This window comes from Salvelinus sp. IW2-2015, linkage group LG36 (assembly GCF_002910315.2).
Source record: "Salvelinus sp. IW2-2015 linkage group LG36, ASM291031v2, whole genome shotgun sequence".
In the NCBI taxonomy this organism is placed as follows: Eukaryota; Metazoa; Chordata; class Actinopteri; order Salmoniformes; family Salmonidae; genus Salvelinus; species Salvelinus sp. IW2-2015.
The window spans coordinates 37,082,364-37,105,011 of NC_036875.1; the positions used below are offsets into that span (position 1 = coordinate 37,082,364).

At 41.8% G+C, this 22,648-nt stretch overlaps 1 pseudogene; it reads right to left on the reverse strand.

Moving 5' to 3' along the window:
- Window positions 1-7,879: 7,879 nt before the first annotated feature.
- Window positions 7,880-22,648, reverse strand: part of LOC111959401 (kinesin heavy chain-like) — a 31,531-nt pseudogene continuing 16,762 nt past the window's right edge.

Sequence of the window (22,648 nt, forward strand, 5' to 3'; positions counted from 1 at the left end):
TCAATGTTTGTGAAATCGTTGCTGAATGTATTTGTAATTTATTAAAATGTATAGCTGCTTAATTTTGCTGGACCACAGTCGAGAGTGCGACGTTGCTGCAGTAGCCTAATGGGGGATCCATACAAAAATACAACAATTTAAAACAAGTAACTTGGTTTTTTTGAAAGCAGTGTAGTTATTGTTATGATACCTCTTCTCTTAAATGCGTTTTATAAATCAGTGATTAAACCTTCATCTTAATGTTTTTTTAAATACCAGTGATTAACCTTTACTTCTAATGTTTTAAATCAGTGATTTACCTTTCTTTAATGTTTTTAAACACTGCATTACCCCTTTCTTAATCGTTTTTAAAGGCATGTTACCTTCTTTATGTATTTTTAAATCAGTGTTATACCTTTCTTTAATGTTTTGTAAAGCTCAGTGATTACCTTTCTTTAATGCCCGTTTTTAAAATGCATGATTACCTTTCTTTAGCTTTTTAAAGCATGATTACCTTTCTATTATATGTTGCTTTTTAAACACTCATTCGAACTTTCTTAAGGTTTTTTAAGCAGCTGTGATTCCATCTTCTTTAATATTTTTATAACAGCATGATTACCTTCATCTTAATCGTTTTTAAAGCATATTACCTTCTTAATGTTTTTTTAAAACAGTTGATTACCCTTTCATTAATGTTTTTTAAAGTCAGCTGATTTACCTTTCTTTTAATGCTTTTTTAAAGAAACCAGTTGATTACCTTTCTTAAATGTTTAAAACAAGTCATTGACTTTCTTTAATGGTTTTAAAGGCAGTGATTACCTTCGCTGTATGCGTTTCTTAAACAGTGATTTAACCTTTCTATAATGGTTTTTTAAATCCGTGATTACCTTTCATTCAATCGGATTTTAAGATCACTGCATTACCTTTCTTTGAATGTTTTAAATCAGTGATACCTCAATTTCATGTCTCTTAATGGTTTTTAAATCATGCATACCTTTTCTTTAATGTTGTTTTAAGCCAGTCATTATACCTTCTCTTTAATGTTGGTTAAACAGTGATTACCGATTCTTTAATGTTTTTAACTAAGCTAGTATACAAAAACAAAAATCCTTAGTAAACATGTATTACCTTTCTTAAATGTTTTAAAAGCATTGATTACTTTCTTAAATGGTTTTTAAATCAGTGATTACCTTTCTTTAATGGTTTTTTTAAATCATGATTACCGTTCTTTTTTAGCAGAATACTTTCTTATAAATCAGTAATACCTTTCTTTAATCGTTTTTAAATCAGTGCATATACACTTTCTTAATGTTTGTAAAGCAGTGATTACTTCTTTAATGGTTTTTCATGTTACCTACTTAATGTTTTGCTAGTTACCTTTCTTTAATGTCTTTAAAGCAGGAATTAACCTTTCTTTAAGGGTTTTCAGAACAGAACCTTTCTTTAATTTTTTAAATCAGTGATTACTCTTTATATTTTTTTAAAATCATTGATTACCTTCTTAATGTTTTTAAACATGTCATTAACCTTTCTTAATGCGTTTTTAAATTCCAGTATTACCTTTCTTTAAGTTTTTATAATGCAGTAGATTACCGATTCTTTAATTATTTAAAAGCAGTGATACCATGTACCTTTAATGGTTTTTAAGCAGTGATTACCTTCTTTAGTGTTTTTGAAGCCAGTATTACCTTTCCTAGAGAACAGGAAACGGCGATCAGATAACCAACTCAGTAGGAAGCTCAACCAGAAGAACTGTGGAGTCACTCTGGGCAGGAGCACGAGATGGTCTCTAACTAGTTCGGGTTTCGGTTTGATATTTCCGCTATGGCCACAAATAAGTGAAATTACTGTTACCATGAATGTTGTCACTTCAAGGTTGACAGGGCGAATGGGCTTGACAGCCTGAGACGCGGCGCAGTGAGGAGGAACATATCAACGAACAATTATGGTAGAGATAAAGATTGCTGTTGCTGTACAGCTTGAGAGGATTTGGCGGACACAAGGCCTTAGGCGGGCTTGCATAATCGAACTACTCTGTAGGTCTCACTCATCATGTTCCACTTACTAAACGTCATGTGTGCTCTGTGTGTACTCAGACCACTCTGGCGGGCTAAGAGGAGCGCACCAGTCTACAGGAGCCAGTAGTCATTCATAAGCAAGAGGAGCACAGCAGATTCTCATTCTACTGCTCCCAGACCTCAGTGCAAGAGCATCATCGCCACAGTGACCTCAAGGCTGCTAAGACCACACAATAAACAATATACGCAATTAGAACATACACACATATACCACACTGTTATTTAACAGACATTAAACTTTTGTAACAGCGTAATCATACACACGTACACACACACCACACACACACACACACACACACACTCAGTTCCTGGATCTCTGCTGCCTGTGGCAGATCATGCCGAGGTGAAGAGGTCATCGAGAGATTCACCATGGCTGTCTCTACATCAGTAAGCATGAATCAGTAGCTCAAGTCTCTGGTCCGAACCGCACTGGAGAGCTCCAACTGGCGACAAACCTCCCGCAGGATGCAGCAATGAGACAGATCTGACCTCCTAGTCAGCGTTACTCACCCCAGAACCAGGAAGTGGATTTAACATCCATTTCTATATCTTAAAAAGAAATATTTTCCTTATTTCAGTAGACTATTGTGTTCATGCAGCTTGTTGGAAAGGAGACATCTTCAGCATTATTTTCCTTCAGACTGTGAACCCTGTCCCTGCCTGATGGGTCTCCATGCAGCCACCGCGCTAAGATCACGTCTCTGACAGCGACTCCATGCAGAACGTAGAGCGGAAGAAAAGAAGACAGTAGAGGAGACCCAGACTCCCTCTGGAGAGGTTTAGAGCTCTACACACACAGGCTGAGAAACGCGGAGAGACCCCCCAAACACAAACAAGCCTGTTCATCAATCATTACGTCACTTGAACAAAACAAACCAATGTCTCTTGCTTTGTCTCCACAAGACAAAATGAAGGAGGGGCATGTGATGGATAAACAGAAGGAGCACCTGACCAAACTGCAGATCAGTAGGGATTAAGGTAAAGATCTCTCTCTCTCTCTCATCCTCCCTCTCTCCCCTCCTCCCATCCCTCCCCTTATCCCCCTTTCTTTTTTCCCCACTCTCAAATTCCTGTGAAAGGTAAATTCAATTCAACTTGACCCTTGACCCTGGTGTTCCCTTCTGCACCCTATAGAAGACCCCTAGAGAACAGATGGAGAACCATAGAGAGGCCATCAGAAGCAGCTGTCCCGTCTGAAGACGAGATCGACCACAATCAGAGGGTCCTGGAAGAGCTCAAGAGAGTAAGAGAGATTTTATTTTTTCGTTTGCAGGTCTTTTTCAAGTCCCATTTCATAGTTAACACAAAGTCCCAGAATAATTACAGCATGTACAGTATAACATTGATTGTACTCTACTGTATACAACCCATCTGCTCTCCTCTAGTCTAACCAGCCTTCAGCTGGAACAAGGAAAGCTCAGTCAGACATTACAAACTTGAACGCTAGGAGCAAGCAGAAGGACGAGCAACTGCGAAACTTGTGCAAGTCTATTATTACAGTATCTACCACAGTTGTGTTTGGTTCTCCTCAACATGGTCATAGCATAATCAAACATGGCATAAACCCCTAGAGTCGATTTCTGCAGACCCACAGAAATCAATTGGCATGAGAAAAAAATATCCATCAAAATAATCTAAGCTAGAGATTGGAGTGGTCTCAATCCACCACATCTGCATCTGCAGTAAAGGTGCCAGAGCTAAAGCAGTGTTTGTCATCCCGAAAATCAGTCTCTACTGTAGCATCTGAGGTTTGGCCTACAACCACTATTATGCCCCTCTATGGAAAGTGTGACTCTCACGAACACGACAGGTTCTCTACAACCCCACACGCGTCTGGACTCGGCTGAAGTAAACAAAAATAAATTTTCCTGATCTTTTTATATCTCTCAGATATAGAACAGACACTTCAGGACGAACTTCCTTTAGATTTTGTGGGGGACAATCTGTTTTCCATGTATGAATCTGCTATTCAATCGTTTGTATCGAATAGCAGTAAGGCCAAATGCAATGTTTCATCAAACCATTTTTTTAATTACTTCAAGGGTCTTAAAACTCAACATCCATAGCTAAATGGTCCTTCGTATGACCTTATAAAACATTTCCATATGTCAGCTTAGTAGCACCCCCCCCTCCCTCCACCCCTCAGGCTTAGACTGTACAGAATGGGCCATAGCATGTCAGTACATGGTCAGAACCCATCAGTCCTCTGCTGTCTCTGCTGTAGTTCATGAATGAGATGTCGAGAGCAGGCCAAGGATTCGAAGGGTCTAAGACACTGTGCTGAGTGGAGTTAACAAATGTAGTCAATCTGACTGTTACTTGTGCTGGCTTTAAAAAAAAAAAGATCTCAGGTGTCTGATTGATGTTGAACTCATTGACGATGAGAGATTGTCCTTATCCAGGCCAAGGAGCTTCAGACTCCTGCACAACCTGCGCAGGCCTTCATCCAAGAGCTGACTCCCACGTCAGCATGTAAGTACAGAAGGATAGGCTATTGGGAGAATATCTCCGTAAATCTCAGCTGCAATGTATCACATATTCACCCATTCTGGGCATGCTGTATGCTTATTATCATCCAGCGTTCTATGCTGACAACTACAGGCTGTGTTTGGTTCAGTTTATCACTATCTAAAACCAGCTGACAACTACCAGGCTGTTGTTGTTCAACAGTTTATCACTATTCTAAAACCAGCTGCATACTACCAGGCTGTTGTTTGGTTCAGGTTATCACTATCTAAAACCAGCTGACAACTACCAGGCTGTTTTTGGTTCATGTGTATCACTATCTAAAACCAGCTGACAACACCAGGCTGTTGTTTGGTTCAGTGTTATCACTATCTAAAACCAGCTGAAACTACCAGGCTGTGTTTGGTTCAGTGTTATCACTATCTAAAACCAGCTGACAACTACCAGGCTGTTGTTGGTTTTCAGTGTTCATCACTATCTAAAACCAGCTGACAACTACCCAGGCTTTGTTTGGTTCATGTATCACTATCTAAAACCAGCTGACAACTACCAGGCTTGTTTTTCAGTGTTATCACTATCTAAAACCAGCTGACAACTACCAGGCTGTTGTTTGGTTCATGTTATCACTATCTAAAAGCAGCTGACAACTAACCAGGCTGTTGTTTGGTTCAATGTTATCACTATCTAAAACCAGCTGACAACTACCAGGCTGTTTTTGGTTCTTAGTCATCACTATCTAAACCAGCTGACAACTACCAGGCTGTTGTTTGGTTCAGTGTATCACTATCTAAACCAGCTGACAACTACCAGGCTGTGTTTGGTTCAGTGTTATCACTATCTAAAACCAGCTGACAACTACCAGGCTGGTTGTTTGGTTCATTATCACTATCTAAAACCAGCTGACAACTACCAGGCTGTTGTTTGGTTCAGTGTTATCACTATCTAAAACCAGCTGACAACTACAGGCTGTTGTTTGGTTCAGTGTTATCACTATCTAAAACAGCTGACAACTACCAGGCTGTTGTTTGGTTCATGTTATCACTATCTAAAACCAGCTGACAACACCAGGCTGTTTTGGTTCAGTGTATCACTATCTAAAACCAGCTGACAACTACCAGGCTGTTGTTTGGTTCAGTTATCACTATCTAAAACCAGCTGACAACTACCAGGCTTGTGTTTGGTTCAGTGTTATCACTATCTAAAACCAGCTGACAACTACCAGGCTGTTGTTTGGTTCAGTGCATCACTATCTAAAACCAGCTGACAACTACCAGGCTTTGTTTGGTTCATGTTATCACTATCTAAAACCAGCTGACAACTACCAGGCGTTGTTTGGTTCATGTTAATCACTATCTAAAACCAGCTGACAACTACCAAGGCTGTTGTTTGGTTCAGTGTTATCACTATTCTAAAACCAGCTGACAACTACCAGGCTGTTGTTTGGTTCAGTGTTATCACTATCTAAAACCAAGCTGACAACTACCAGGCTGTTGTTTGGTTCAGTGTTATCACTATCTAAAACCAGCTGACAACTACCAGGCTGTTGTTGGTTCAGTGTTATCACTATCTAAAACCAGCTGACAACTACCAGGCGTTGTTTGGTCAGTGTCATCACTATCTAAAACCAGCTGACAACTACCAGGCTGTTGTTTGGTTCAGTTTACATCACTATCTAAAAACCAGCTGACAACACACGCTGTTGTTTGGTTCAGTGTTATCACTATCCTAAAACCAGCTGACAACTACCAGCGGTTGTTTGGTTCATGTTATCACTATCTAAAACCAGCTGACAACTACCAGGCTGTTGTTTGGTTCATGTTATCATCATCTAAAACCAGCTGACAACTACCAGGCTTGGTGGTTCAGTGTTATCACTATCTTAAAACCACTGACAAACTACCAGGCTTTGTTGGTTCAGTGTTATCACTATCTAAAACCAGCTGACAACTACCAGGCTGTTGTTTGGTTCATGTTATCACTATCTAAAAACCAGCTGACAACTACCAGCTGTTGTTTGTTCCAGTGTATCACTATCTAAACCAAGCTGACAACTACCAGCTGTTGTTTGGTTCAGTGTCATCACTATCTAAAACCAGCTGACAACTACCAGGCTGTTGGTTCTTTACACTATAAGAACCACTGACAACACCAGCGTTGTTTTGGTTCAGTGTTTCACTATCTAAACAAAGAACTACCAGCTGTTGTTGTTTCAGTGTTATCACTATCTAAAACCAGCTGACAACTACCAGGCTGTTGTTTGGTTCAGTATACACTATGCTAAAACAGCTTACAAACTACCAGGCTGTTTGTTTGGTTCATTATCACTATCTAAAAACCAGCTGACAACTACCAGGCCTGTGTTATTTGCGCTTTCAGTGTCATCACTATCTAAAAACCAGCTGACAACTACCAGGCTGTTTTTGTTCAGTGTTATCACTATCTAAAACCAGCTGACAACTACCACTGTTGTTTGGTTCAGTATCACTATCTAAAACCAGCTACAACACCAGCTGTGTTGTTTCAGTGTATCACTATCTAAAACATGGCACAACTACCAGGCTGTTGTTTGGTCCAGTTATCACTATCTAAAACCAGCTGACAAACTACCAGGCTGTTGTTTGGTTCAGTGTTATCACTATCTAAAACCAGCTCAACAAACTACCAGCTTGTTGTCAGTGCTTATCACTATCTAAAACCAGCTGTGACAACTACCAGCTTTTGTTCAGTGTCTATCACTATCTAAAAACCAGCTGACAAACACCAGGCTGTTTTTGTCAGTGTTATCACTATCTAAAACCAGCTGACAACTACCAGGCTTTGTTTGGTTCAGTGTTATCACTATCTAAAACCAGCTGACAACACCAGGCTTTGGTTGGTTCATGTTATCACTATCTAAAACCACGACAAACTACCAGGCTGTGGTTTGTTCAGGTTCATCACTATCTAAAACCACTGAAAGCAACAAATAGCCCAGGCTGTTGTTTGGTTCAGTGGTTATCACTAGTCTAAAACCACTGACAAACCTACCAGGCTGTTGTTGTTCAGTGTTCATTTCCACTATCTAAAACCAACTGAACAAACTACCAGCCTTTGATTATCGTTCAGTTTCTGGTTTTAGATAGTGATAACACTGAACCAAACAACAGCCTGGTAGTTGTCAGCTGGTTTTAGATAGTGATAACACTGAACCAAACAACAGCCTGTTAGTTGTCAGCATAGAACGCTGGATGATATAAGGCATACAGCATGCCCACGAATGGGTGAATATGTGATAGTTTACAGAGTGGAAACATTGCAGCTGAGATTTACGGAGATTTCTCCCCCAAATAGCCTATCCTTCCTGTACTTACCATGCTGACGTGGGAGGTCAGCTCTTGGATGAAGAGCCTGCGCAGGTTGTGCAGGAGTCTGAAGCTCCTTGGCCTGGAGTAAGGGACAAATCTCTCATCGTCAATGAGTTCAACATCAATCAACACCTGAGATRTCTTTTTTTTTTAAAGCCAGCACAAGTAACAGTCAGATTGACTACATTATGTTAACTCCACTCAGCACAGTGTCTCCTAGACCCTTCAGAACCTCCTTGGCCTGCTCTCGACATCTCATTCATGAAGCTACAGCAGAGACACGCAGAGGACTGATGGGGTTCTGACCATGTTATGACCATGCTATGGCCCATCTGTACAGTCTAAGCCTGAGGGGTGGAGGGAGGGGTGGGGTGCTACTAAGCTGACATATGGAAATGTTTTAATAAGGTCATACCAAGGACCATTTAGCTATTGGATGTTGAGTTTTAAGACCYMTTGAAGTATTAAAAAAAAATGGTTTGATGAAACATTGCATTTGGCCTTACTGCTATTAGCCCATACAAACGCATTGAATAGCAGATTCACTACATGGAACAACAGATWGTCCCCCCACAAAAATCTAAAGGAAGTTCGTCCTGAAGTGTCTGTTCTATATCTGAGAGATATAAAAAAGATCAGGAAACKATTTATTTTTGTTTTACTTCAGCCGAGTCCCAAGACGCGTGTGGGGGTTGTAGAGAACCCTGTCGTGTTCGTGAGAGTCACACCTTTCCATAGAGGGGTCATAATAGTGTTGTAGGCCAAACCGTTCAGATGCTACAGTGAGAAGACTGATTTTCGGGATGACAAACACTGCTTTAGCTCTGCCACCTTTCACTGCASATGCAGAWGTGGTGGATTGAGACACATCCAATCTCTAGCTTAAATGAATTTTGATGGATATTTTTTTCTCATGCCAATTAGATTTCTGTGGGTCTGCAGAAATCGACTCTAGGGGGTTATGRCCATGTTCTGATTATGCTATGACCATGTCTGAGGAGAACCAAACACAACTGTGGTAGATACTGTAATAAATAGACTTGCACAAGTTTCTGCAGTTGCTCGTCCTTCTGCTGCTCCTCAGCCTTCAGTTTGTCATAGTCTGACTGCAGCTTCCTCTGTTCCAGCTGAAGGTCCTGGTTTAGACTAGAGGAGAGCAGATGGGTTGTATACAGTAGAGTACAAATCAATGCTATACTGTACATGCTGTAATTATCTCCTGGGACTGTGTTCACTACCTGAAATGGGACTTGAAAAAGACCTGCAAACGAAACAAATAAAATCTCTCTTACTCCTTGAGCTCTTCCAGGACCCTCTGATTGTGGTCGATCTCGTCTCTCAGACGGGACAGCTGCTTCTGATGRACCTCTCTATGGTTCTCCATCTGTTCCTCTAGGGTCTTCTATAGGGTGCAGAAGGGAACACCGGGTCAAGGGTCAAGTTGAATTGATTTACCTTTCACAGGAATTTGAAGAGTGGGGGAAAAAAGAAGGGGGGATAAAGGGGAGGGATGGGAGGAGGGGAGAGAGGGAGGATGAGAGAGAGAGAGAGATCTTTACCTTCATCCCTACTGCATCCTGCAGTTTGGTCAGGTGCTCCTTCTGTTTATCCATCACATGCCCCTCCTTCATTTTGTCTGTGGAGACAAAGCAAGAGACATTGTTTGTTTTGTTCAAGTGACGTAATGATTGATGACAGGCTTGTTTGTGTTTGGGGGGTCTCTCYGCGTTTCTCAGCCTGTGTGTGTAGAGCCTAAACCTCCTCCACGAGGGAGTCCTGGGTCTCCTCTAACTGTCTCTTCTTCTGCTCTACGTTCTGCATGGAGTCTGTCAGAGACGTGATCTTAGCCCGGTGCTGCATGGAGGACCCCATCAGGCAGGGACAGGGTTAACAGCTGAGGAAAATAATGCTGACAGTGTCTCACTTTCCAACCAAGCTGCATGAACACAATAGTCTACTGAATAAAGGAAAATATTATATTTTTTCAAGATATAGAAATGGATGTTAAATCCACTTCCTGGTTACCTGGGCGATGAGTAACTGACAGGAGGTCAGCTCCTTCTCATTGGCCTGCATCCTGCGGGAGGTGTCGGCCAGGGAGCTCTCCAGCTGCGGTTCACCAGAGACTTGACCTCTGACTTCATCTTACTGATGTAGAGACGAGCCATGGTGAACTCCTCCTCGATGACCTCATTCACCTCCATCATCTGAAGAGCAGAGAGATCAGGACTGAGTGTGTGTGTGTGTGTGTGTGTGTGTGTGTGTGTACGTGTGTATGATTACCTGTTACAAACAGTTTATGTCTGTCTAAATAACAGTGTGTATATGTGTGTATGATTCTAATTGCGTAATTGTTTAATTGTGTGTCCTTACAGCCTTGAGGTCACTGGTGCCGATGATGCCTCCTATCTCACTGAGGTCTCGGAGCAGTAGACTGAGAATCTCTGCTGCTCTCTTCTTATGATGACTACTGAGCTCCTGTAGACTGGTCAGCTCCCTCTGTAACCCCGCCAGAGTGGTCTGAGACACACAGACAACATTGACGGATTTAGAAGTGGACAGATGAGTGGACCTACAGAGTACTTCGATTATGACCCCAGCCCTACCCTTTCCCCAAATCCTCTCAGCTGTACACAACAGYAATCTTTACTCCTACACATAACTTGTCGTATATGTCCTCCTCACTGCGCCCTCCTCACCTGTCCAAAGCCACTTCCAAACCTGTCAACCTTGACAGTGACACATCAATGTAAACAGTATATTCACTTTATGTGGGCCATGCGGAAATCAAACCCACAACCAGAACTATTAGAACCCATCTCGTCTCCTCCCAGAGTGACTCACAGTCTTCTGGTTGAGCTCCTCACTGAGTGGTTATTGGAGCGGTTCTCGTTCTCTTAAGGAAAGGTAATCACTGCTTCAAAAAACAYGAAAGAAAGGTAATCACTGCTTTAAAAAMCATTAAGGAATGGTAATCACTGCTTTAAATACCATTAAAGAATGGTAATCACTGCTTTAAAAAACATTAAAGAAAGGTAATCACTGATTTACAAACCATTAAAGAAAGGTAATCACTGCTTTAAAAAACATTAAAGAAAGGTAATCACTGATTTAAAAAGAACATTAAAGAAAGGTAATCACTGATTTAAAAAACATTAAGAGAAGGTAATCACTGCTTTAAAAACCCTTAAAGAAGGTAATCACTGCTTTAAACAATTAAGAAAGGTAATCACTGCTTTAAAAACATTAAAGAAAGGTAATCACTGATTTAAAAACCATTAAAGAAAGGTAATCACTGCTTTAAAAAACATTACAGAAAGGTAATCACTGATTTAAAAACCATTAAAGAAAGGTAATTACTGCTTTATAAAACATAAAGAACGGTAATCACTGATTTAAAAAACCATTAAAGAAAGGTAATCACTGATTTAAAAACCATTAAAGAAGGTAATCACTGCTTTAAAAACCATTAAAGAAAGGTAATCACTGCTTTAAAAACATTAAGAATGGTATCACTGCTTTAAAAACATTAAAGAATGGTAATCACTGCTTTAAAAAACATTAAAGAAAGGTAATCACTGATTAAAAACCATTAAAGAAAGGTCATCACTGCTTAAAAAACATTAAAGAAAGGTAATCAGTGATAAAATCCATTAAAGAAAGGTAATCACTGATTAAAAACCATTAAAGAAAGGTAATCACTGATTTAAAAACCATTAAAGAAAGGTAATCACTGCTTTAAAAACCATTAAAGAAAGGTAATCACTGCTTTAAAAACATTAAAAAATAACACTGTTAAAAAACATAAAGAAAGGTAATCACTGCTTAAAAAACATTAAGAAAGGTAATCACTGCTTTAAAAAACATTAAAGAAAGGTAATCACTATTAAAAAACCATTAAAAAGGTAATCACTGATTTAAAAACCATTAAAGAAAGGTAATCACTGCTTTAAAAACATTAAAGAAAGGTAATCCTGCTTAAAAAACATTAAAGAAAGGTAATCACTGCTTTAAAAACATTAAAGAAAGTAATCACTGATTTAAAAACCATTAAAGAAAGGTAATCACTGCTTTAAAAAACATTAAAGAAAGGTAATCACTGATTTAAAAAAAACATTAAAGAAAGGTAATCACTGATTTACAAAACCATTAAAGAAAGGTAATCACTGATTTAAAAACCATTAAAGAAAGGTAATCACTGTTTTAAAAACCATTAAGGAAAGGTAATCACTGCTTTAAAAACCATTAAGGAAAGGTATTCACTGCTTTAAAAAAACATTTGTATTTGTATTTTTTATGGATCCCCCATTAGCTACTGCCAAGGCAACMGCTACTCTTCCTGTGGTCCAGCAAAATTAAGGCAGCTATACAATTTTAATAACATTACAATACATTCACAACAGATTTCACAACACATTAAGTGTGTGCACTCAGACCCCTACTCTACTACCACATACAGTACCAGTCAAAAGTTTGGACACACATTGTAGAATAATAGTGAAGACATCAAAACTGTGAAATAACACATATGGAATCATGTAGTAACCAAAAAAGTGTAAAAAAAAAATCAAAATATAGACATCTGCCCTGGGGCATTTCTGATTCTACCTGGATTATGTTGGAGAAGCATTAAAGAACACCGTCTGTGTTCTGCTAGACAGGTAACTTTTTATCCACAATATAGCAGGGGTTGTAAAGCCATAACGCATACGTTTCTTCCAGCAGCAGACTATGATCGATAATGTCAAAAGCTGCCCTGAAGTCCAACAAAACAGCCCCCCCAATCTTTTTATCATCAATTTCTCTCAGCCAATCATCAGTCATTTGGGAAAGGTATGCACTGCTTTAAAAAACATTAAGGAAAGGTAATCACTGCTTTAGAAAACATGAAGGAAAGGTAATCACTGCTTAAAAACATTAAGGAAAGGTAATTGCAGCTTTAAGGAAAGAACACTTGTATCTGATATCACTCACAGAGTAGGCAGCTTACTGAGTGACTAATTCTACTACTACATCATGTTCATAGCTTGCACTTTGCCAGAAGAAACAAAGCTCTACCAGATTTATATCTAATGCAGATACATTTCTGACCACTAGATGGCAATAAACACAAACTAAAATGTTTTGCACTCTAAAAACATGTACAGTGCATTANAGATTTATATCTAATGCAGATACATTTCTGACCACTAGATGGCAATAAACACAAACTAAAATGTTTTGCACTCTAAAAACATGTACAGTGCATTAAGAAAGTTTTCAGACCCCTTGACGTTTTCCACATTTTGTTAAGTTACAACCTTATTCTAAAATGTATTAAATATTTTTTTCCCCTCATCAATCTACCAAATAATGACAAAGGAAAAACTGTTTTTTTTTAGATTTTTTGCAAATGTATAAAAAAAAAAAACTGAAATATCACATTTACATGAGTATTCAGAGCCTTTACTCAGTACTTTGTTGAAGCACCTTTGGCAGCGATTACAGCCAAGAGTCTTCTTGGGTATGACGATACAAGCTTGGCACACCTGTATTTGGGGAGCTTCTCCCATTCCTCTCTGCAAATCCTCTCAAGCTCTGTCAGGTTGGATGGGGAGCGTCACTGCAAATCTATTTTTAGGTCTCTCCAGAGATGTTCGATCGGGTTCAAGTCCGGGCTCTGCCTGGGCCACTCAAGGACATTCAGAGACTTGTCCCGAAGCCACTCCTGCATTGTCTTGGCTGCATGCTTAGGTTGTTGTCCTGTTGGAAGGTGCACCTTCACCCCAGTCTGAGGTCCTGAGCGCTCTGGAGCAGGTTTTCATCTCTTGGTACTTTGCTCCATTCATCTTTCCCTCGATCCTGATTAGCATCCCAGTCCCTGCCGCTGAAAAACATCCACACAGCATGATGCTGCCACCACCATGCTTCACCGTAGAGATGGTCCCATGTTTCCTCCAGACGTAACGCTTGGCATTCAAGCCAACGACTTCAATCTTGGTTTCATCAGAGCAGAGAATCTTGTTTCTCATGGTCTGAGAGTCCTTTAGGTGCCTTTTGGCAACTTCAAGAGGGCTGTCATGTGCTTTTTACTGAGGAGTGGCTTCCGTCTGGCCACTCTACCATAAAGGCCYAATTGGTGGAGTGCTGCAGAGATGGTTGTTCTTCTGGAAGTTTCTCCCATCTCCACAGATGAACTCTGGAGCTCTGTCAGAGTGACYATCGGGTTCTTGGTCACCTCTCTTGGTCATCTCCCCGATTGCTCAGTTTGGCTGGTCGGCCAGCTCTAGGAAGAGTCTTGGTGGTTTGAAACTTCTTTCATTTAAGAATGATGGAGGCCACTGTGTTCTTGGGGACCTTCAATGCTGCAGACATTTTTTGGTACCCTTCCCCAGATCTGTGCCTCAACACAATCCTGTCTCGGAGCTCTACAGACAATTCCTTCGACCTCATGGCTTGGTTTTTGCTCTGACATGCACTGTCAACTGTGGGACAGCTGTGTGCCTTTCCAAWTAATGTCCAATCAATTGAATTTACCACAGGTGGACTCCAAACAAGTTGTAGAAACATTTCAAGGATGATCAATGGAAACAGGATGCACCTGAGCTCAATTTCAAGTCTCATATTAAAGGGTCTGAATACTTATGTTTTTTTTTGTTTTTTTACATATTTGCAAACATTTCTGAAAACCTGTTTTCACTTTGTCATCATGGTGTATTGTGTGTAGATTGATGAGGATTTTTTAGAATAAGGCTGTAAAATAACAAAATGTGGAAAAAATTCAAGGGGTCTGAATACTTTCCGAATGCACTGTATGCCTTTGCTCAATGCACTAATTAAATGTAATGAAAACCTTGAATCTCATCAAGTTATACCATGTCAATCTATGATTACTACGGAATGTAGATGAAGGAGATGTGTTGTATAGGGTAGGATAAGCTCACCTCATCTAGATGAAGGAGATGTGTTGTATAGGGTAGGATAAGCTCACCTCATCTAGATGAAGGAGATGTGTTGTATAGGGTAGGATAANCTCACCTCATCTAGATGAAGGAGATGTGTTGTATAGGGTAGGATAAACTCACCTCATCTAGATGAAGGAGATGTGTTGTATAGGGTAGGATAAGCTCACCTCATCTTGATGAAGGAGATGTGTTGTATRGGGTAGGATCATAATAGGATGATCATCTGCTCCTTGAACTTCTCTGCCCACTGGCTGTGTTGGTTGATCTCATCATCCTGAGATAGGAGCAAAGAAGAAAAATATGTTTCAATACAAAAATGTTGCATTCATGTTTGGATTTACCAGGATTCTGTAATCCACTTTTTGGGGGGCAGCTAGCTAATGCAGGACTATGGCTGTTACTGTGAGAGGGACTTGTGTTTACAACAATATGTTCATTTTCCCAACAGTTAATTGGTTAGAMCATTATGACCTAGGGCAAACAAACCTAATAATCCCTCATTAAGTTAATGGTTGGGTGATTAAAACAGATTGAATATAATTCCACAGAATTATGCATGTATGCTATTGTATAGTATTTGCATATGATTAAAAACATTAACTGTGGTTAATTATATCAATAAAACATCAACCACAGACACAGCCACTTTCCAGTCATCCATGACCATGAACCTTCATCCCCCAGGGAATCATCCTGCTATATGTGCTCTTGGAATGATCGGAACTGGGAACATTCGCAAAGGGAAGCTCCATCCCTTCCTACCCAGCMCCACCCACCTTGTCATCCAGCTGCTGGTATATGTCGGTGATGAGCCCCTCGTATCGGGTCTTCTCCTCGTCCAATAACGGGACACGGGCGGGGCTATGATGTTGATCATGGGTGTGGCCGTGGCGTCACCACTACTGTCTTTCTTCTCCTTACTGCTCAGCTGCCCTCACTGAAACAGCCTACCTGGAGGGAGGAGGGTTGAGACGAGGGAGGAGGAGGGATGAGACAAGGAGGGAGGGGGAGGAAGACGGCGGGGAGAAATGGAATGTAGAGCAGGAGGAGAGAAGGGGGAAGGGAGGAAGAGAAGGTGAGGGGGAAGGGGGCAGCAGTGGTTAGAGTGATGGACCTCAACCAAACATGTACGTTGTGGGTTATGGAGAGGGACAGCTGCCCACTGACAGATTTTAGCTCACTAAATGTGCCTACACATCCTTATCACATTCATCAACTGAGTGTGTGAGGAAATGCACTAAATAAACTGTACAGAAACCTAGTTCAGAGGAGAATAATATCTGCTATCTGTGTCTACGATCCTTCCATTCCGTCTATTATGATTTGTTACTTGTATTGAAAAGCGCTATACAAATAAAGTTATTATAAATACAACACATCCTATCACAAACCACTAACATTTCTACAGGATCCAGGGATATATTGGGACATGATTAAAGTGACAGRTGATGAGGCAACTTCTTAGGGATTGGTGTCCCGTCAACAGGACAGTTGTAAATCATGCAGCCGGTTATGTCAAGATCACAGATTTTAGAGAAACAACAAACGTCGGTACATATAAGAGTCTTATATTGGCTGAAAGCTTAAATTCTTGTTAATATAACTGCACTGTCCAATTTACAGTAGCTATTACTGCGARAAAATGACATGTTATTGTTTGAGGAGAGCTCCTAACAACAAAACACTTTTTTTCAACGCGATAGGTTTGATAAATTCACCTCTATTAAGGTGAAATGTGTACTTACATTCKGAAATCTTGCTCTGATTTATCATCCAAAGGGTCCCAGAGATAACATGAAGTGTCGTTTTGTTAGATAAAATCATTTTTTATATCCTAAAAARGTCCATATAGCGTGCACGATCGATTTTGTATTTCCACTCGTTCAATTTGCAAAGAAAGGAATCTGGAAAAATCGCACCCTAAATGTTGTTTGAACGAGTCAAATCACGTTCGTCTCTATTCCTCAGAGATCCTAGAAGGTAACAAGACTTCACTATTTCATTAGGGTTGTAGTATATCCTATAGGACACCATATTTGGTCAGAGAGCGACGCCTTCATGGCACGCAGATGACGCAGGTGGCSATCACTTGAAGGACTGTATTTTTGTCAAATAAGCACCAATCGGGGTCAAACAAAGCTAGCTAGATAGCCGAAACCCCGTCTCGGTCGCAAAATGTAGGCGCTAACCTTTTGCGACATCAGGCCTTTTCCTTTTGGACACAACGTATAAGAATATTCAGAGTTATGGAGTTATGAAAACTGGTTGTTTTGCAAATGTTGAACTTATAATATGGCTACTAATACTGTAAAAGATAAATCAAAGTCCAAGTATACAGATTTGACGATATTCTTGCAGAAAAATGGAATATGAATGTGAATGTCCACTTCACGATTTGCCCAAATGTACCTGGGGACTTAGTATTCTTGTTCACAAATTTTTCTAGTTATCCATCTGAAACTTTGCACATACATTGCTGCCATCTTGTGGACACTGTCGGAATTACAACCAGAGTGATGGCTATAACTATGACCTTTCTCTTGCATTTCAAAGATGGTGGTAGAAAAAGACCGGTTGGTTTTTTCTTTGTATTTTCTTCTACCAGATCTAATGTGTTATATTCTCCTACATTCACATTTCCACAAACTTCAAAGTGTTTCCTTTCAAATAGTACCAAGAATATGCATATCGTCRCTTCAGGTCCTGAGCTACAGGAAGTTAGATATGGCGAAAATTGAAAAAAAGGGGACTATCCCTAATAACCTCCGACCGTGTCGACCAGCCAAACACCACCACACTCTGAAATAATCAACACCACACATAATCGTCTCAGAGCAGAAAGGAGGGCTGAGGCTGTGCTGGGCAGCTCTCATGTAGACCCTGAGATAAGACAGGAAAGCGAGGGATGGGGTTGTGGGGAGAAGGGTGGAGGTAGAGTTACCCGAGAGGAAAAGGAGTGGGGAGGAGGGGGAGGAAGAGTTCGAGAGGAAGGAGAGTGGGGAGGAAGAGTTACGAGAGGACAGAGAAGTGGGGAGGAGGGGGAGGTAGAGTTTACGAGAGGACAGAGACAGTGGGAGGGAGGGGGGAGGTAGGAGTTACAGGAGGACAGAGAGAGTGGGGAGGAGTGTCTGTCGCGGTGTCGGTGTCTGTAGCGGTGTCTGTGTATGTAGCTGTGTCTGTAACTGTGTCTGTGTATGTAGCTGTGTCTGTCGCTCTTGCTGTGTCGATGTCTGTAGCTGTGTCTGTGTATGTAGCTGTGTCTAACTGTGTCTGTGTATGTAGCGTGTCTAAATCATATGTGTATGTAGCTGTGTCTGTAGCTTTGTCTGTAACTGTGTCTGTGTATGCAGCTGTGTCTGCAGCTGTAGCTGTGTATGTAACTGTGTCAGTGTCTGTAGTGGTGTCTGTAGCTGCATTGGTGTATGTGGCGGTGTCTGTGCCTGTAGCTGTGTCTGTTGCTGTGTAGGTAAATGTGTATGTGTCTGTTGATGTTATGTGGCGGTGTCTGTAGCTGGTATGTGTGTTGTAGCTGTGTCTGTCGTAGCGGTGTCTGTAGTTGTGTCTGTAACTATATGTGTATGCTGCTGTGTCTGTAACTGTGTTCTGTGTATGTAGCTGTAGCTGTGTTTAGATGTGCCTGTGTTTGTAGTTGTGTCTGTGGTTTGTCTGTAGCGGTGCTGTGTATGTGGCTGGTCTGTAGTTGTTTTGTAGCAGTGTCTGTGGCTGTGCTGGCGTCTGTAGCTGTGTCGGTGTCTGTAGCTGTGTCTGTAGCTGTGTCTGTAGCTGTGTCGGTGTCGGCTGTGTCGGTGTTGTAGCTGTGTGTGTCTGAGCTTGTCGTGTTGTAGCTGTGTCGGTGGTCTGTAGCTGTGTCGGTGTCTGTAGCTGTATGTCGGTGTCTGTAGCTGTGTCGGTAGCTTGTTGTGGTTCGGTGTCTGTAGCTGTGTGTCGGTGTCTGTAGTCGTGTGTCGGTGGTCTGTAGCGTGTCTGTGCTGTTCGGTGTTGTAGCTGGTGGTCGTAGCTGTGTCGGTGTCTGTAGCTGTGCCGGTGTCTTGTAAGCTGTAGTTGTGTCGTTGTTGTAGCTATGTCGGTGTCTGTAGCTGTGCGTGTCTGTAGCTATGTCGGTGTCTGTAGCTGTGGTCTGTATATGTAGCTGTTGGTCGTGTTTGTAGCTGTGTCTGTCGTTGGGTCGTTTGTACTGTGCCGCGTGTCTATAGCTGTGTCTGTATGTAGCTGTGTCTATATCTGTAGCTGTTTCTGTGTTGTAGCTGTTTCTGTGTCTGTAGCTGTGTCTAATCTACAATGCAGTGTCTGAATGTGTTATTTTAGCTGAGCTCACCCAGAGAGAGAGAGAGCGAAAAGACACTTTCAGTCAGAAATGATGGGTAACTGTGGCAACAGTCCGTCATCTGCACCATCAGCTAATGCAGTATGCTCTGGTGGGTGCACAGCTAGAGTTAGTGGCCATTCATCTCTCTCCACACTCCTCCCTTTTGGTTCCAGGTCGAACCCTTTAAAGTTAAATGTAGACTGTTTTTGTGTAAGAGTGAGCCTCCACAATGGAGAACTCTGACCATAATGGTCTTCACATGTGGAAGGGGTAAACAGTGTCACCATTTGGGAGAATCAACAATCTGTTTGCATTATTATACATTATTTGCAATGCAAATTGGAGATACACTATATATACACTGCTCAAAAAAATAAAGGGAACACTTAAACAACACAATGTAACTCCAAGTCAATCACACTTCTGGAAATCAAACGTTCCATAGGAAGCACACTGATTGACAATAAATTCCACATGCTGTTGGTGCAAATGGAATAGACAAAAGGTGGAATTATGGCAATTAGCAGACACCCCCAAAAAAGGAGTGTTCGCAGTGGTGACCACAGAATCCTTCTCAGTTCCTATGCTTCCGGCTGATTTTTGGTCACTTTGAATGCTAAGGTGTTTCACCTGCAGCACAGGAGGGTGTCGGCCCCACAAAGAATGCACACCCGCGCCACCATGACTGACCTACCGCCAAACGTTCATGCTGGAGGAATGTTGCAGGCAGCAGAAAGTTCTCCACACGGCGTCTCCAGACTCTGTCATGTCTGTCACATGTGCCATGTGCTTCAGTGTCGAACCTGCTTTCATCTGTGAAGAGCACAGGGCGGCAGTGCGAATTTGCCAATCTGGTGTTCTCTGGCAAATGCCAAACGTGCTGCACGGTGTTTGGCATGTAAACACAACCCCCACTGTGGACGTTCGGGCCGATGTCACACACGCTCATTTGTGTGAGTCTGGGTTGCTGACGTTTTGAGAAACACTATGCGATTTTGTAGGCCGGGAGTTTTGAGGTCATGGTGCAGTCCTGGCGAGTCGCCTCCTCCTTGGCACAGGCGGAGGTGTACGGTCCTGCTGCTGGGTTGTTGCCCTCTAGGGCCTAGCGCTCACACAGGTCTCTGCATGTACTGGCCTCGTGCTTGTGGTAGCGCTTCGATGACGTCTGGACAGTACGAGCGTGACAGACACAGCAAATAACTTCCATGCCAACAGTCGCATTGATCGTGCCATCCCTGGATCTGAAGCTACTTTTGTGTGGGTTGTAGACTCCGTCTCATGCTACTCACTAGAGTGAAGAATTCCAGCATTCAAAAGTGACCAAAAATCAGCAGCGAAGCATAGGAACTGAGTAAGTGGTCCTGTGGTCACCATGCAGTAACCGACTTCCTTTATTGGGGGTGTTGCTAAAATAGCTAAGTACATTTCACGCTATTGTGGCTAATCGCATTCAACAGAACCAGCAGGATGTGGAAATTTTGTGTATTCGATGCCGAATCTAGTGTTAAGCCTGTCTAGCAGTGGATCAGTTATTTATATACAGAAGTGTGATTGTACTTGGAGTTACATTGTGTGTTTGTTTAAGTGGTTCCTTATTTTTTTGAGCAGTTTATATAAAAGTAATGGTGGCACCCTTCAAAATGGATGGATCGCTGTTGCTGACCAGGTGTATAGAAGTCGAGCACAGCCCCATGCATATTCTCCCAGTAGACGAACTTGTCAGTAGGAATGGCTCGCGTCTGAATTATTTTTCTTGAAGAGCTTCAGTGACTTTCAACTGGCACTGTAATCGCTTCCAACAGACTCTTAGTATCTTCAAGATCTGCCTGCAGAGCTTGCACGGTGAAACTGTAAGTTCTCTGGTTATTGGTGAAGTGAAACGTTAGAGAGTGGAACGCGCGTTCTCTGGAGTGATGATCAATGCTGTCACCATCTGGCACTGCTGAAGGCTGATATGTGGTTGTTGAGGGAATGCCAGGAGTACGCTGAGGTCGCCTGATATGCATATGTGCGAACTGGTGAAAGTCTTGGTGAGGGGTAGGATAATGTGCTCGGGCGCTTTTTCTCATTGGTTCGGTGCGGACGCCTTCAGTTTCCAGTGAAAGGGAATTCTTAAAGCCACAGCAGACATCGACCATTCTAGATGATTCCGATGCTTCCAACTTCTGTGGGTGAAAGGCGCCTTTCCTGATTCAGCTGACAATAGCCCCACTGCACAAAGCGAGGTCTCATACAGAATTGATTTGTTGTAGAATTGTGTGGAAGAACTTTACTGGCTGCAGAGCCTGACTCAACCATCGAGAGATTTGGGATGAATTGGGAACTCCGACTGCGAGCAGGCCAAAATAACTTCCAACAATCAAGTGCCAGACTTACTATGCTCTTAATGCTGAATGGAAGCAAGTCCCCGCAAGCATGTTCCAAACTACTAGCCTTTCAATAGAAGAGTGGAAGCTGTCAATAGCAGCACAAAGCGGGGACCAGGCTCATATTAATGCCATGATTTGGAATGTGATGGTTCGACAAGCGAGGCGTTCACAAACTTTGTGTCATGTTAGTGTACTATCAGCACTGGCATATAAAAGAAAAACGTTAATAAACAGCGACTATGACAGCATTACTCTGTGCCAGTCTTGTCGCTGGTGAAGGTACCCACTAGTTTCTAACAAGTGCAGGCTTGGTTCTAGGCTTTGTTGTTTGTACCTTCAGTTTGGTTACTCAGAGGGACCACATCAGCCCCACACGTCACCGTTGGAATGTGTCACTGCAGTAACATATGGTACCATGCTCATTACCCCAGCAGAGCTAGCCATAGGTGGAATATGCTGGCTTCTGTGGTCTTCACTAAACATTAGCCACAGCAAGAGATGGCATTGACCTATCACTCAGCCACCACAGCACCTGTTCATTCAATTGTAACCTATGACAACTATAATACAGCTGCACTTACACTTTATAAGCATCTTAATAGTACATTCCATATATTGAAATCCTGCAAATGTATCTTAACATAGACTATTTTGCTCTGAAGGCAAGCTAACCTAAATTACATGGACACTGAGCACCTAGCCAGGTTAAGCGGAGGGGCCATGGTGTGTCTGTTTCACCTTAATGTGGAACTAGCCAGGGTTCAGAGGGGCCATGGTGTGTCTGTTACCTTAATGTGGAACCTGCCAGGGTTTCCGGGAGGGGCATGGTGTGTTCTGTAACTTAATGTGGAACTAGCCAGGTTCCAAGAGGGGCATGGTGTTCTGTTAACCTTAATGTGGAACTAGCCAGGTTACGGAGGGGCATGGTGGTGTCTGTTACCTTAATGTGGAACCTAGCCCAGGGTTCCAGAGGGCATGGTGTGTGTTACTTAATGTGGAACCTAGCAGGGTTTCGAGGGCCAGGGTGTGTCTGTTACCTTATGTGGACCTAGCCAGGGTCGGAGGTGCCATGGTGTGTATGTTTCCTTAATTGGAACTAGCAGGGTTCCGGAGGGGCCATGGTGTGTCTGTTACCTAATGT